This window comes from Cervus canadensis, chromosome 15 (genome assembly GCF_019320065.1).
Source record: "Cervus canadensis isolate Bull #8, Minnesota chromosome 15, ASM1932006v1, whole genome shotgun sequence".
NCBI classification, from domain to species: Eukaryota; Metazoa; Chordata; class Mammalia; order Artiodactyla; family Cervidae; genus Cervus; species Cervus canadensis.
In genome coordinates this window covers 44,354,252-44,372,038 of record NC_057400.1, presented here as the reverse complement: position 1 = coordinate 44,372,038, position 17,787 = coordinate 44,354,252, and positions in this window count along the sequence as shown.

Below are 17,787 nucleotides of genomic sequence, written 5' to 3'. Positions count from 1 at the left end.
TAGCTATTGGAAAATGAAACAAATTTACCTATAATTGTGCCAGTTTAAAATATTGAGGAATGAATTTAGAAATAGTGTGAAAGCACTTTACATGCACACAGTGTGTTATTGATGAAGGAATAGACACCTAAATCAATGAAACTGAATAGAGAGTTCAGAAATATATCCACACAATTTTGATCATTTAATTTTTGACAAAAACACATAAGAAATTCAGTGAAGATAGTCTTTTAAACAAACTGCTAATCCACATGCAAAAATATGAATCTCAGTCTGAGCCTCAAATCTGTATAAAAGTTAAATCAAAATTAGTAATATGCCTAAGTTTAAAACGTAAAACTTTAAAAAATTTAGAAAAAAATTAGACAAAAATCTTCCTGACCTGGATGTAGGTGAAGTGTTCTTAGAAAACAAGAGCATGATTCATCAACAAAAAAAAGCATAAATTGAATTTCATCAAAATTAAAAACTCTTTTAACTGTGAGGTGTTCTATTCTGTTACCTTGTTAAATTTAATTAATAGTTTCCATAGTTGTTTTATAGATTCCTTCAGATTTTCTATGTAATCAGTCATGCTGTCTGTGCATGGTGACGTTGTACTTAATTATTTTTTTTCTCTCATTACCATATGTAGGATCTCCTGAATAATGTTGAACAAATGTGGTAAGAGTGGGCATCCTTGCCTTTTATTTTTTTCTAGTTTTAGTGATAAAGTATTTAATATTCCATAACTAAGTATAATGGCAGTTATAGAGTTTTTTCTTTTGCTTACTTTTGCTAGACAACCTTTCTCAAGTTGAAATAGTTTTATTTCACAGTGTTCTGAGAATTTATAGATTTAAGTATTGAATTTTGTCAAATTATTTTCCTGCATAGATTGTAATATTTTCTTTTATTCCATTCAATGGTGAGTTAAATTGGTAAGCTATTTGAATGTTAAATTAGCCTCACATTCTTGGAATAAATGTGATCTGAGCATGATGTGTTATACTTTTTGCATATTTCTGGCTTTGATTTGCCAATATTTGCAAGTATTTTTTTGCATTTCATTCATTGACAGATATTGTTTAGTAATTTTTATTTTTAGTAATTTTTTCAAGTTTTTGTTTAACTTTCATTAGCCTCAGAGTTGAGAAATGTTCCCTTTTCTTTAATTTACTGAAAGAATGCATAAAATTGGTGATTTATCTTCTTTAAATTTGTGATAAAATTCATCAAATAAAACATTTGGGCTTGGAGTTTTTTGTGAAGAGGTTTCTGAAAAATTCAATTTTTAATAGCTACATAGTCAATCATATTCTGCACGTTTTCATGCATCAGCTTTTGTAAGTTGCATTTTGAAAGATAAGTATACACTTTTATCTAAATTTTCAAGTTTGTTGCATAAATATATGCAGAATAGTTTTCTACTTTCCTTTGATAACTTAATTTTAACATCAAAAATGAGGTGGAAATTATAAGTCAACATCTGTGATGATCATGAATTCAAAAATCTTACAACATTTATTAGACAATTAATTTCAACAATCTGCTAAAAAAAATGTATTAATACCTATTTGTGCAAACTCCAGGAGGGAAATGTGTTTAGCATAAGGAAATCAGTGCATGCAAACCACATTTTAATATCTTGCAAGGGAAAATATATATAATCATAATCATAGAAGCAGGAATTTACAAATAAAACATAGCATTCGCTTATGATAGAAGATAGAATTAAAAAATAAAACAGCCCCATTTATGATAGAAGAAATCTAGAAATGGAAATGCACTTTAACCTGAGACAAACGGTTTTGTATAAGTATACACAATAACTCAAACTTGATGGTGAAGCTCTGAATATTTTTTGAGATCTTCAAAAAGATAAAGATGATTACTAAAACCTCTTCTTAGCATCATTGAAACAGAAGACCTAACTAGTACAATAAGTCAAGAAAAAAAAATATTAAAATTGTAAAGAGAGAACTAAAATTTTTGTTGTTTTAGATTATGCAATTCTGTACATAGACAACACAAAATTATCTGTCTATATAGATTATTAAAATTTCTAAGAATTTTTAGTATAAAATTAAATTAGAAAATTTTTATGTAAAAATAAGTTTCATAAATGAGGAGTTATATATTTATGACCTTAGGATGAGTAAGGCCTTTTTAGGTCCCAAGGAGCAAAATCCATAAACTGGGGTGTGGATTATAGATGCATTAAATAGATATATAGATGCATAATATATGTATTGAACTGTACCAGCATTTTCAGATTTTGTTGATCATTAAAAGATACCACAAAAATGCTATGTTACTTAACAGGAAAAAATATTTTTTAAATCTATAAAGGGTTAATATCCAAAATATATAATAATTACAAGTAAATCAATATAAGAGATATAAAGAATACAATAAATATGAGCAAAAGCTGTACATGAAAAACCAGGTCACACGACATCAAACACAAATATCTATCAAACATATGAAAAATGAGTCATACCTGACTCAGGTAACTTATAAATTAAATATGAATTTAATGATTGTACCTACTTGCCAAAGGAAGGCAGCGGTGTAAAATTCAAGTCCTCTAAGTTCTTATAATTTATGAAAACTGTTTGGACAAATGAAGATACACAGAGTAAAGGTGACAGTTAATAACAGTTAAAAATGATCATTATCACTGAAATTGTATACAGAGTATGTTTAATGTACTTCTCCAGTTATTATTTCTTTTCCCGTTGGAGTTATGCAGCAGAGTTTGGAGAGGACTGAGCGCTGTCTTAAATATGTATTTCTTCTTGTCATATGCCGCTTCAAAGAAATTAGGCTTTAAAGTTGAAAAAGTTCTCCATGCATACCTTGACTATACTTACATATATAATGTATATACCTTGTGGTATTGACCGCTCAGAAAAAGTCATAAGTCAGATTACTATTATTTTTTATTTTTAAAATAGTTTTCTCAAATAAGTTTTTCTTTGCTTGAGATACCATGTAACATAGCCTTTTTTGATTGTAAAATCTTTGGATTGTAACATTTTTTTTAACAGTTCTGAAACAAACAAAAAAAAGTTTCACTTATTCTTGAAACCCTGATGGTTTTTAAACTGTGTAGCTCACTTCTTTGTTCTATGTAACAAAGGAAACTTCTTAGGATTTCTGACTGCACTGTTCTGGTTTGTGCCAGGTTACTACTGCCTTTTACAAGACAGAAAAACCTTCAGCACTTCTGACTCTGACTGCTTATTCAAAGACCAGAGCCTTGAAAAGGGCATTGCGATGGCCTCAGAGCTAAATTTACATTATTTTTATGGTTTTGAGATTCTGGTTTTCAGAACTTCAGCATTTACAACATTTTGATAAATGACAGTCTTAGCTGTGGAGGGAAGGGGCTTTAGAATATTTTCTGTTCTGTGTAAATTGATTAGCTGGTCATCAACATCTTCCATGTTTTTGGCCACTTACAGCATGAAGAGAATTTTTCTAAGCCAATAAAAATGCTGAAAGCTTTGAGAGTAAATAAGGGACAAGTTGAAATTCCGGCATTCTGTTCTCCTGGCCAAAATTGTAAGAATCAGAAAAGGTTATTCACTCCTGCCTCCCTCCCTCTCTCTCTTCTTTTCTTCTTCTCCCCCCCTCCCTCTCTTTTCTTCCTTCCTTCTTTCCTTTCTCTTTTTTCTCATCTTTCTTTCATCATTTTTGAGTTATAAAGAGTCAGTAAACAACACTGAGAAATGAAGTTGTTTGATGCCTGTTGTTTATAATAACAAAATATGCCATATATGTGTGATAAAGCTTAAGATCTGTTATATATGTTACTTAATACATTCCAATAATGTATTAAACATAATATATACTGTAGTCAATCCCACTTTGGGGCATTTAGGTACTTTCTAATTTTTTGCATCATAAATAATATTAAGTAACTTGTTCAAAAATCTTTGCCAAATTTGTTTCTTTTAATTAAAAGTGAAAGTAGGTGTAAATAAAAGTAGGTTTACTAAGAAAGTATAAACTGATTTTTTGAAATCTAAATGTGTTGATGCTATTATGTAAAAGTCTACTGATATAAAATACTTATTTTGAACTGTCTTCTTTATGAAATGGCAATCATTTAAAATAGGTATTTCTTTTCTATTGTTTCTTTTATTGTTGAAATGCCCAGTTTTCTCCTCCAGTTGGATTCCAGAATGCTGACAGCCAGACTTAAACATTCTATGAAGGAGTAGGCTGATTCTACTCTGGGGAACCTAAGCAAAGAGAAAGTCTAAAGTCACCCATATTCAAGTTTCCCTAATGAAACAACTCTGCCAGCTGATCTACAGTGAGGCTCCCCATTGTCAGAAGCCACTCATCAGTGCAGAGCTTTGAATCAGCTTTTAGGTGTTTCTTTTCTAAGCACAGATAGCCAGAAATCACTGGACACAAAAGACAGAGACCAAAATGGGCATATAGGAAAAAGAGCTTTTATTTTAAATCAAGAAGTCCAAAAACCAAATGGCAGATATATTAGAAAGAAAGGTTGTAAAAAATAAATGACTGAAATCATCAAATAAATGATTCAAGATTTCATGAAACTGAAGGACATGAGTTTCTGTGTTCAACAAAAACACATTCAGGGGAGAAAAATTGGCCCAAATTGAACATAACATTTTAATGAACTATCAAAACACTGGAGTAAATGGGACAATAGCAAAAGCTTATTGAAAAAAATAATCAAACAATGAAAGGAGTCATGTACAAAGAATCTGTAGTCCAAATGATTATAGATTTTTCTATTTTGACACCAGAAATTCAAAAGCAATAGAGCAAGCTATTTATATTTTGAAAAAAAGGACATATAATCTAGCATTTTATACAGAAGTAATTATGTATAAAGTAGCAAGAATACTTTCATATTTGGGAATTCTCAAAATATTTATCATTTGCATATCTTTTCTTAATAAGTAAAGGAGTGGGGAAACCAACAAAGAAGAAATAATAAGATCCAGGAAAGAATAGTTCCAAGTCAAGAAAACAATAATGCCCCAGTGAAGTGTAGTGAAAGTTGTTCAGTCATATCCAACTCTTTATGACCCCATGGACTATACAATCCATGGAATTCTCCAGGCCAGAATACTGGAGTGGGTGGCCTTTCCCTTTTCCAGGCTATCTTCCCCACCCAGGGATCAAACCCAGGTCTCCCACATTGCAAGCAGATTCTTTACCAGCTGAGCCATGAGGGAAGCCTGCCCTAGGATGATGGAGAGATATCAGGGTAAGAGCTGTGATTCAGATGTAGAAAGCAGATCCAAAATGTCCAGGGGATCTATCTCCAAGAAGAGGCAATTGATAGGACCCATGAGGTATTTGAACATATTGAGAAAGATTTTAGACAACTTGGTGAAATCTTGGGGCTGAATTAATGAGAAAGAGAGCATAAAATGGTTAAAAGAAAAAAAATTGCATTTAACGTAAAACTTGTGCCCCCCCACCCACCCAAATAATCTCTGTACAGTACTTAGTCCATCTAGGAATAATGTTCACATAGTCCTAATAAAGGAGAAAAAGAAAGATATGCCCATTTGAATGCAGAGTTCCAAAGAATAGCAAGGAGATAAAAGAAAGCCTTCCTCAGTGATGAATACAAAGAAATAGAGGAAAACAATAGAATGGGAAAGACCAGAGATCTCTTCAAGAAAATTAGAGATAACAAGGGAACATTTTATTCAAAGATGGGCACAATAAAGGACAGAAATGGTATTGACTTAACAGAAGCAGAAGATATTAAGAAGAGGTGGCAAGAGTACACAGAAGAACTATACAAAAAAATCTTCATGATCCAGATAATCATGATGGTGTGACCACTCACCTAGAGCCAGGCATCGTAGAATGCGAAGTCAAGTGAGCCTTAGGGAGCATCACTATGAACAAAGCTAGTGGAGGTGATGGGAATTCCAGTTGAACTATTTCAAATCCTAAAAGATGATGCTGTGAAAAAGTGTTGACTCAATATGCCAGCAAATTTGGAAAACTCAGCAGTGGCCACAGGACTGGAAAAGGTCAATCTTCATTCCAATCCCAAAGAAAGGCAATGCCAAAGAATATTCAAACTACTGCACAATTACACTCATCTCACATGCTAGCGAAGTAATGCTTAATATTCTCCAAACTAGGCTTCAACAGTACATGAACCATGAAATTCCAGATGTTTAAGCTGTATTTTTGAAAAGACAGAGGAACCAGAGATCAAATTGCCAACATCCGTTGAATCATCGAAAAAGTGAGAGAGTTCCAGGAAAACATCTATTTCTGCATCATTGACTATGCCAAAGCCTTTGACCATGTGGATCACAACAAACTGTGAAAATTTCTTAAAGAGATGGGAATACCAGACCACCTTATCTGCCTCCTGAGAAATCTGTATGCAGGTCAAGAAACAACAGTTAGAACTGGACTTGGAATAGACTGTTTCCAAATAGGGAAAGAAGTATGTCAAGGCTGTATATTGTCACTCTGGTTATTTAACTTCTATGCAGAGTACATCATGAGAAACGCTAGGCTGGATGAAGCACAAGCTAGAATCAAGATTGCCAGGGGAAATATCAAAAACCTCAGATATACAGATGACACCACCCTTATGGCAGAAAGCGAAGAACTAAAGAGCCTCTTGATGACACTGAAAGAGAAGAGTGAGAAAGTTGGCTTAAAGCTCAACATTCAGAAAATTAAGATTATGGAATCTGGTCCCATCACTTCATGGCAAATAGATGGGGAAACAATGGAAACAGTGACTGACTTTACTTACTTGAGCTCCAAAATCACCACAGATGGTGACTGCAGACATGAAATTAAAAGACTCTTGCTCCTTGGAAGAAAAGTTATGACTAACCTAGTCAGCATATTAAAAAGCAGAGACATTACTTTGTCAACAAAGGTCCATCTAGTCAGGGCTATGGTTTTTCCAGTAGTCATGTATGGATGTGAGAGTTGGACTGTGAAGAAAGCTGAGGCTGAAGAATTGCTTTTGAACTGTAGTGTTGAAGAAGACTCTTGAGAGTCTCTTGGACTGCAAAGAGATCCAACCAGTCCATCATGAAGAAAATCAGTCCTGAATATTCATTGGAAGGACTGATGCTGAAACTGAAACTCAATACTTTGGCCACCTGATGCAAAGAACTGACTCATTTAAAAAGACCCTGATGCTGGGAAAGATTGAAGGCGGGAGAAGAAGGGGACGACAGAGCATGAGATGGTTGGTGGCATCACCTACTCAATGGACTTGAGTCTGAGTAAGTTCCAGGTGTTGGCGATGGACAGGGAAGACAGTGTACTGCAGTCCATGGGGTGGTAAAGATTCAGACATGACTGAGCAACTGAACTGAACTGTATCCTAATAATCCTAAGCATTTAATATTGACCAAATAATACTATGATATAAAAGCATTGAGAGAATGAATGATCCAGATACATTTCAGATATAGAAATAATTTGGGAGATGAGCAATTTGCTTGTTATGTTTGACCGATGACTAAATGCTCACCTTCCATACTGGGAAATCAATTAATAATTGTTGCAACTAAAATAATTTAAGAATTAGATATAATTAATTAAATCAAAGAGTTGAAGGTTGTTTCCTGTGGGGAATGAAAACGAAGAAAGGGGTTATAAGGATCGTTATTTTGCAGTAAGCCTTATGGAAGTATTTAATATTTTAAGCTACATGAAACAATCTTTTTTGCTGAAATCAGTAACTAACTTAAATCTACATGATGAAGTGTTTGATCACTAAAATTCTAAGTTTTGTATAGGGCAAAATTGTGGTGAAATGTTTTCTGTCCAAATAACACATGCAAAAACAAAACAAACTCAGTGAAATTCAATTATAAAATAAAGAGTTTGTTCCACAAAATTACTGTGTCTTACACTGGCTACTAAGTTGTATCGACCCCATTATACAGGGTGTCTCACCAAGCAGTCATATGTTCTTGAATAATTAATTATTGCTTACTATGGTGATACATCATTAGCATAAGATAATGGCATTTTCAGATAGCCAAAGTATCCTCAGGCAGACAGTGTCTTTGGCAAATAAACACTGTATTTATGTAGACTCCAGTACAAAATAGAATCTGAATATTTTTAGAGGAACCTACAGATCTTAAAAATTGGATAGCAGGTGCTTTTGTTTCAATATGAAGTATCAGTTTGTTAATGACACATCCCATAATCAGATTTTTCTATTCATGAATTTATTGGCTGAAATAGTTACTAACATGACAAATTTATTAGCCTGCAATGTGGAATGCCAACATTGAAGCACAGATGGTCTCCTCCAACAAGTGACAATTTGAAGCATCAGATTTATCATGAAACAAATGAAACTGTTTAGAGCCATGATATTCTGCCCTCTGAAGGAAAGAACAATAAAAATAGTAGTAACTAATAGCAATAGTAGCTTTATATTTTAGTCATATTTTAGGAAATCTTTGATAAGAAATTTCTTTTAAGACTTTTAAAAAATGTCATGTGAAGAATTTTGCTTCTTTACTCAATTGCAAATTGAAGCGGTTGTCTTGGTTTGATAACATTTAAATTTTCTTATTACCTTGCAGAAATTTAGCAATATGTGTGTGTGTGTCTGTTAAAAGAAAGCTAATTTCTAAATAGTCATCTAAGAAAATACCAGCAGGAAAATAGCAATTGCACCTGTGGGAAATAGCAAAAAGAACATTGTGAGTATTATGTCCTGTAGGGTTTGGTGGTTGGTGGTAAAGATCAATTACATTCTTCACAAATAAATCCCAGGGAGGATGGAAGATGGAAACTGCAAATAATGTGTTAGTGTCATTAAATACATATCACCCATCGAGTTAGTAGCAGCAACCATAGAGTTAGTAGCACAAGCTGTGACCCAGCTGTGGAACACAACTGAAAGCTATTGTTATGTAAGATGTTGCGGAAAAACCCTGAGCAAACTTTTTGGCCAACCCAATAAAATAAAAGTTTGAACCTCCGTACAACAACCGTTGTGCAAATGACCACAACTAGCATAAGTGAAATTGTACTAAAACTGAGTGCCTTTGTCATCCATTCTTCAGTCCTTTCTGTTGCCCATATTAAATGTTAGAAATCTGTTCCAGAAAGTTTGCCAGAAATGCAAAACTTCCACCTCAAAAGTATTTGCAAAAATAGTTTAAGGGATGCTAGGTTTTAGTGTCATTAAGATACCAGTTACAATTCCAGTGGACTGGGCTGTATGCTCTTTCTTACAAGGCTTTTTTTTTTAAATTTTTTTTCCCATTTATTTTTATTAGTTGGAGGCTAATTACTTTACAATATTGTAGTGGTTTTTGTCATACATTGACATGAATCAGCCATGGAGTTACATGTATTCCGCATCCCGATCCCCCCTCCCACCTCCCTCTTTTTACATGTAATACTCGATTCCAAATCTCACTCTATCTTGGTGAAGTAATTCAAAAAAGAATTTAAAAGGAAGATAGTCTTGGATATCAAACATAGAAATGAGTCCCAGCTAAGTACAAAGGCAAAAATCTATAGTTTGCTTTCACATGCATACGTGTGTGCTGACGGCCTCCATGGGAAAAAAAAAAAGAAGAGGTCAAAATCCCATGCAGTGGAAACACTGTTCACATAGTTTAAGTTGAGCAATTGCTATTGTTTAATGGATATCGTTTATCTATCTATCTATCATTTATCTCCATCCCCCTGATCCTTAAAACATCGCTTGGTTAGGGTATTATGTCCATTTTGAAGATAGAGGAACGAAATGAATTCATGCTTTAAAAATATGCTTATGACTACTTTGAAATTAGAAAAAGAGGAAAAAGAAAGTGAGGGCTGGAAGAAGCCTCTGACTGTAGCCAGATGAAACAAGCTAGGCAGAGACAAGCAGGGAGGAGGGAGAGTGGAGAGATCATGCATACTTTAGAGAGAGTAATACATTTGGAATATTTATTATATATTTTTTATATATTGCATAAAATCTTTTTTTTTTTTAAGTTTAAAGATTTCTCTTCTACTCTCATGGTTTAGAATCTCTACTGCTTTTTTTTCTGAGCATTGCTGATACTAGGAATTCCTTCAAAACACAGTGGTAGGAATATCCAAAAGAGACTGTTTGGTGGTAGTGGTACTCTAATTATTGCTTTTATGATATCTGCTGCTTATAAATCACCTTGCTTAATAACATTCTAAGTTTTCCTATATGCTTGTGTGCTAAGTTGCATCTGACTCTTTGCCCCTCAGGCTCCTCTGTCCATGGGATTCTCTAGGCAAGAATGGAGTGGGTTGCCATGCCCTCCTCCAGGGGATCAAACCCATGTCTCTTACATCTCCTGCATTGGCAGGCAGGTTCTTTACCACTAGTGCCACCCGGGGAGCCCATTGTCCTTTACATGCTAAGATACTTTTACAAAAGGTATATATCCTTAAACAAGTCCCCCATTGATTGTTCCCATCCCTTTTCTGCTGAGGCTATAATAAATTTTAATTATATTTGGCAACTTAATAGAAATTTAAATAAGAGCTGTTTTTTAAAGTTGAATTACAAGTGAAGAAAAATAAAATGACAATGCATTATGTACTTAATTTGATCAGTTTCAATATCTTGTTCAACCATGAGATCATTCCCAATAGCAAAATAATAAGCATTTCCATCAGCCACAAGAGTCTCCTTGTGCCTCTTTATGATCCATCCCTCCCAACACCCCATCTTCAAATAACCAGTAAACTGTTACCTGTTATAGTTCAGTTTGAATTTTCTAGAACTTGATGTTAATATACATACTATTTTGTGTGTGTGTGTCCTGGCTTCTTTTCTTCAACACAATGATTTTGAGGTTTATTTATGCTGTTATATAAAACATTAGTTAATTTTAAAGTCTAGGAAGTATTCCTTTGAGCAAGTATATCCCCAAATGTTTATTCACTTATCTGTTGATGAGCATAGAAATTGTTTCCAGTTGGGGGTTATTGCAAATCAGTTTGAATGAATATTCATATATAAGTCTCTGCAGACATATATTTTCAATTTCTTGTGGTTCATAAAATTTCAGTGAGCTCATAGACAAGTCTTTGTACAGACATGTATTTCAATTCTGTGTGGTCAATACAAAGAAATAATATGACTAAGTCACATGGCGGGTGAAAGTTTAATTTTGCTAAGAAATTGTCAAGCTGTCTTCCAAGCTGATTATACCATTTTACGTTCTTTTCAGCCTCGTATGAGACTTCCAGTGGCTCCACATCCTCTCTAACAGTTGGTGTGGTATAATTATTTTTTTGATCCATGCTCATGGCTATGTAATGGTATCTTATTTTAGTTGCAATTTGCATTTCTCTGGGAGCATAACAATGTTGAATATTTTTTCATGTACTTACTGGGCTTTCACATATATCTTTTAGGGTTAATTTTTATTGGATTGTGTTTGTTTTCTTCTTGTTGGATTATAAGAATTTTTCATATTTTCTGGATACAAGACTTTTGTATAATATGTGTTTCAAATGTTTTCTCCCAGGCTCTGGTTTAGCTTTTCATTGTTTTTAAATGACATTTTTCAACAAGCAAAATCTGTTTTATTGATGAGGTACAGTTATTGATTTTTTTTCTTTTTTGACTTCATCTTTCTGTTCTGTTTAAGAAAACTTTGACCTTGCCTTTCTTTTAGATTTTATTTTTTCTGATCTTATATTTAGATCTCTCATCCATTTTGAGTTAATTTAGTGTTTGATGTGAGGTCAATGTTCTCTTTTAGCCATAGAGATATCCAGTTATTGCTATAACCTTGCAAAGGCTTCCAAAGCATTGAATTGCCTTGTCACCTTTGTGAAAAATCAATTGACCATAACATACAGGTCTATATCTGGACTACTTTGTTCTATTGAGCAAAATTTCTATGCTTCTTGTTTGTCTTGTTTTTGAAATATTAAATTGTCTTAATTAGTTTTATAGTAACACTTAAAATCAAGCAAGTAAGTTCTCAATACTTTGTTCTTTTTTAAAAAAAATAACTTTGGTTAATTTAGGTCTCTTGCATTTCCAAACAAATTATAGAATCAATTTGTCAAATTGTAGGAAAAACAAAAACGATTTGGAATTGCTATAAATCTAAACTGTCATCCTGAGTCTTCAAATTCAGGAATCTAGTATATCTTCCCATTTATTTAAGTCTTCTTTAATTTCTGTCAGCATTTTTTTTTTTTTTTTGGTGTGTGTTCAGTGTAGATGTATTGAACTTGAATATGTCTTAATAGATATTTCATGATTTTTGGTGACATTGTAAATGGGGATTATTGGGATTTAAATTTTTTATTTCCAATAGTTTTTAATTAAAAGAATAAAATTAATTTTATGTTATAAATCTTTAATAATAAAAGTACGTTAATTTTTAGCAGCTGTTTTCTACTTTTACTGATATTATATCATCTAACACTAATATATACAGTTTTAGTTATTCATTTTAGATATTCATGGCTTATATTTCTTTTCCTGGTTGTATTGCAATGGCTCGACAATTCTGTGAAAGGATAAATAGAATTGTTCAAATTGAACATTCCTTACTTTGTTCTAATATCCTAGGGAACCAAATTAGTTTTTCACAGTTTTGTATATTTTTCATAGAACATTTATCAGTTTGAGGAAATTCCTTAATATTTCTATTTTTATAAGAGTGTTTATCAAGAATGGATACTGAATTTTGTGGAATTATGTAATTTTTTCCCTTATTCAGTTAATATGGTAAATTACATTGATGGAAATGTGGATGCTAAACCAACTTTCCATTCTAGGTATGAGTTATTTACTTGCTTGTGATGTGTTATCACTTTTTTTTATATGTTGTATCCAATTTGCTGATATTTTCAGAACTTTTAGTCTATATTCATGATGGACATACTCTCTATATATTTTGCCATAATGTTTCCTCAGGTTTGAGTTTTGGGTTATGCTGGCATCATAAAATGAGTTGAGTCATGAAATATTCTCCTTTATTTTCTAGTAATTTTTCTACTCTACTATATCACTCTTATTATACAACAAGTGAGCTATTATTTAGTTGCTCTTATATAAGCCCGTTTATGAGAGAACTATCTGAAATAAATTATCTGAAATCACTGTCTCCAATATTTTCCTTCCTTCTTTCAAACCTACTCAAATCTGCCTTTGCCCTCTTCAATGTACCAAATCATCTCTTACTGAAGTCATGAAAGTCTGTTTCTTAGTCATTACATTGCTAATTCTTGGTCACTTTTCAATCTTCATCCTATTGACCTAAAGTAACATTTTAAACAATTGATCCCTGTTTCTACTTTAAAGCTGTTCTTCACCAAGTTAGCAAGACAATAGGCTAAACAGGTTTTTCTCCAACTTCTCTTGTGGTTTTTTATGTTTCCTTTGTTGATGACTCCTTAACTCTTTCTCTCTTCTGTAATTTGGGGTACCCTGGGCTTTTCCTAGCCTTATATATACCCTGCATACTCCTAGTCCAAGTGATCACATTTAAAATCTCAAGTCTTTACATACCAAGAATATGCAGATGACTTTCAAATCATTATCTCTGTCCTAGACCACTCTCCTGAGCTTCACGCCCATATTCTACTGAAATTCTCCACTTTTATACTTAAGACATCTCAGCAATATTTTTTTTATCAGACACCCATTTCATTCGATTGCATCCCGTCTTGGGAAGGCAGCAAAAGGAGGGAAAAAAGAAGCAAAGACTATGACAAATGGAAAACATATATCATGATGTTAGATTTAAACCTAACCATATTAATAAATTAAATTAAATGTACATAGTCTAAATATACCAATTAAAGACAGAGATTGTCAGGCTGGGCAAAAATGCAATAACTATCTACTGCCTATAGAAATGGTCTTTAAATATTACTGCACAAATAAGTTAAAAATAAAAGGATGCAATACAATATACTATCCTAATACTGATGAAAACAAACCAAATAACCTATATTCATATCAGATAAACTAGATTTCAGAGTCAAAGATATCCCTAGAGATTTTCATATTGACAAAAGGGTCAATTTATGAAGATGACATAATCTTAAAAGTATATGTATCAAATAGCAGAACTCCAAAATAGATAACACAAAAAAAGAGGATTTCTTGGAGAGACGGATAAGTTTACAATTATAGTTGGAAATTTCACTGTCTCTCTTTCTTAATAACTGATGAAAGGATTGGAGAGAAAATCATGTAAGGGTATAAAAGACTTGAACAAGGCAATCAACCAATTTGAGGTAATTGATATGTGCAGGATGCACTGTGCAACACCAGCAAAATAACACCTTTATTTCAAAAGTACATTAACATTTACAAATGTAGACTATATTTGAAACCATAAAGTAAGCCTCAATCAATATGCAAGAATTTAAGTCATAGGATATATATTCTCTGACTACAGTGAAGTTAACTTAGAAATCAATAAATGAAAAGTATCTGGAAAGTAGCCAAGTATTTGGAAAGTAAAGAACACACACCTCTAAATAACCCATGGGTCAAAAAAGAAATAAAAGGAAAAATTGGAAAGATTTTGGAGATCAGTGATAATGAGAACATAACAAAATTTATGAGATGGTGCTAAAGTTGTACTTGGAAATTTATAGCAGCAAATGCCTATGCTAAAAAATAGGAAGGATCTCAGTTTCAAATTTAAGCAACTATAAGATTAAGAAAAATTAAATACTAAATAAGGACAAAAAAGAAAAAAATCAGATCGAAAATTAATAAAATAGAAAGCAGAACGATAGAGAACTTTAAAAAATCTGGTATTTTGAGATCAATGAAGTTGATAAACCTCTGAATTAATAGAATGAACAAGAAAAAAGAAAGAGGACACAGATTACTAATATCAGGAATGAAATAGATGACATCACTATAGATATTAAAGACAATTATTAGATTTTTGAATAAATTTCTACCAATAAATTGACTGAAAATAAATAAACTGCCAATCATTGACTACTTGGGTAAGATGGAGAAAGTTCTTAAAAGGGATAAACTAATAAAGCTTTTGAACTGTGGTGTTAGAGAAGACTCTTGAGAGTCCCTTGGACTGCAAGATCAAACCAGTCAATCCTAAAGGAAATCAACCCTGAATACTCATTGGAAGGACTGATGCTGAAGCTGAAGTTCTGATATTTTGGCTACCTGATCTAAAGAACCGACTCATCAGAAAAGACCCTGATGCTGGAAAAGATTGAAGGTGGGTGGAGAAGGGGATGACAGAGGATGAGATTTGTGAATGGCATCATCAACTCAATGGACATGGGTTTGAGCAAGCTCCGGGAGTTGGTGATGGACCGGGAAGCCTGATGTGCTGCAGTCCATGGGGTGGCAAAGATTCAGACAGGACTGAGCAACTGAACTGAACTTATTAAAGCTTATTCAAGAAGAAATAAATGAACAACTAGGCCAATATCCATGAAATACATTTAATTTGTAGTTAAATATTTTCTTCTGAAGAAAACTGCAGGCTCATATGGTTTTCCTGGTGAATTCTGATAAATACTTAGGAAAAAAAAGTGTCAATTGTCCAGAAAGTCTTCCAGAAAATGGAAACTGTGAGAAAACGTCCCTGATCATTCTATACGGACAACAATAACCTGCTATCAAAACTACACAAAGATATTACATTAAAAGCTATATCACTCATGAACACACAGAAAAATTCTGGGCAAAATTCTAGAAAATTAAACCCAATTATACATTGAAAGACTATCATATCATCACTAAATACTGTTTATCCCAGGAATGCAATTGGTATGTTTCAAATACCCATTCTTTCACTAACTGTGAGTCTAAAACATTCCCACATATACCAGAGTTTGTCTTTGAGCTTTACTTTTTCATTGTTTTGTTTGTCAATATTGTGTCAATACCACACCTTCCTATGGCTTTAAGAAGCTGATTCATGTCAACGTATGACAAAAACCACTACAATATTGTAAAGTAATTAGCCTCCAACTAACAAAAATAAATGGAAAAAAAAGAATATATGTAATTTATTATATAAATTAACATCTGGGAGGACAGGTAGCTTTTTATCTCTTATTTGTAAAGTTGACTTAATTTCCACAGAACTTTACACATCCGTGAAATTTTTGGAGTAAGATTTTTAAGTTACTCAAAAAAATATCCAACTGGAATTTTAATGGATTTTTAATAATATGGAATTATCCCTTCCAGACACTGGATGTCTCTTCATTTATTCAGATAAACAGCTATGTCCTCACTATGGACTCAATGTGTCAACTCCCCCACCCTAACACATAAGTTGAAGCTGCCCTAACCCACTAATGTAATGGTATTTGGAGGCCAGGCCTTTAGGAGGTAATTAAATTTAAGTAAAGTGATGAGGTTGAGGTTCCATGATAGGATTAGTGGCTTTACAAGAAGAGGAAGAGAGACTAGAGCTTTCTCTCTGCCACAAGTGAATACAGCAAGGAGGCAGTCATTTGTAAGCCAGGAAGTGGGCCCTTACTAGGATCAAATCTGCCAGCACTTGGTCTTGGACATCCTAGCTACCAGAACTGTGAAAAATGAGTGTATTTTTTTTTTTTTTGAAACTACAAGTCAGTGGTATTTTGTTACAGTACCTGGAGCTGACTAATATTTATTATAATTTTGTTGTTTCTTCTACAGAGGAAAGATTCTTGCTTTGACTAATTCTTATATATTGCTATTATAAATGGTACCTTAATTTTGTCTTATTTTATTGAGTCATTGCTGATTTAAGAAATGTTTTTAATATTGTAGGTTGAATTTGTAGTTGTTAAGCATGCCTAACTTTTTGTAGTTATTGAATTATTTTTAGGGTAGATGTTTATGTCTTGATGGTTTATCTTCCCTCCCAATTCTTACACTTCATTCCTTTTCATTTCCTTATCTTATTGGCCAAGACTACCACAGTATAGTCACTAAAAATAGAGTGCATAGAGACAGGAGGCATCTTTGTATTATTCTCAAGCTCAAATTGAATGCATCCATTTCTCTGTTAAATTTCCTCCATTGGTATAGGTTTTGGTATATCTCATTTTGGTAGAGAGCCTCTAGGATGGCCCCTGGTGACTCCGCCTCCTGGTATTTATGCTCCAGTGTAATCCTCTTCCCTTGAGTTTGGAATGAGCTTATTCTTTCACTTGTACTGAACAAAATGTGGCAGGAGGGATAGGATGCCACTTCCAGTATTAGGTTATAAAAACACTGCTGCTTTCATCTTGGTTGCCCTCTTTGGCTTGCCTTGCAGAAAGTCAGCTGCCCTGTCACGAGGCAGCTCTATGGAGAGGCCCATGTAACAAGCTTGGAAATGGGTATTCTATCGGCAGTCGAGTAAGGTGAATGAGCTTGGAAGGAGTTCTTTTGAGGCCTGTCAACACCTTGTGTGTGTGTTCGAAAGCAGGTTCTCCTTCTGTGGAACTCTGAGATGACTACAGCCTTGACCAACATCTCGATAGCAACTTTATAGGAGATTCTGAGGCAAAACTGCTCAGCTCATCTGTATCTTAATTCACAGAAAATATGAAATGATCAATGTTTGTTGTTTTAAGCTATCAAGTTTTGAGGTAATATGTTATGCTATAATAGCCAACTAACATATACATTTACCTACTCTTTAACAAATATATGTATGTGATATATACATGCGTGTAATTATTTTACGTATATACATATATACTTTTGCAGATTACTCTCCATTATAGGTTATTACCAGATATTGAATATAGTTCCCTTTACTATAGATTCTTGGTCTTCATATATTTTATATAGAGTAGTTTGTATCTCTT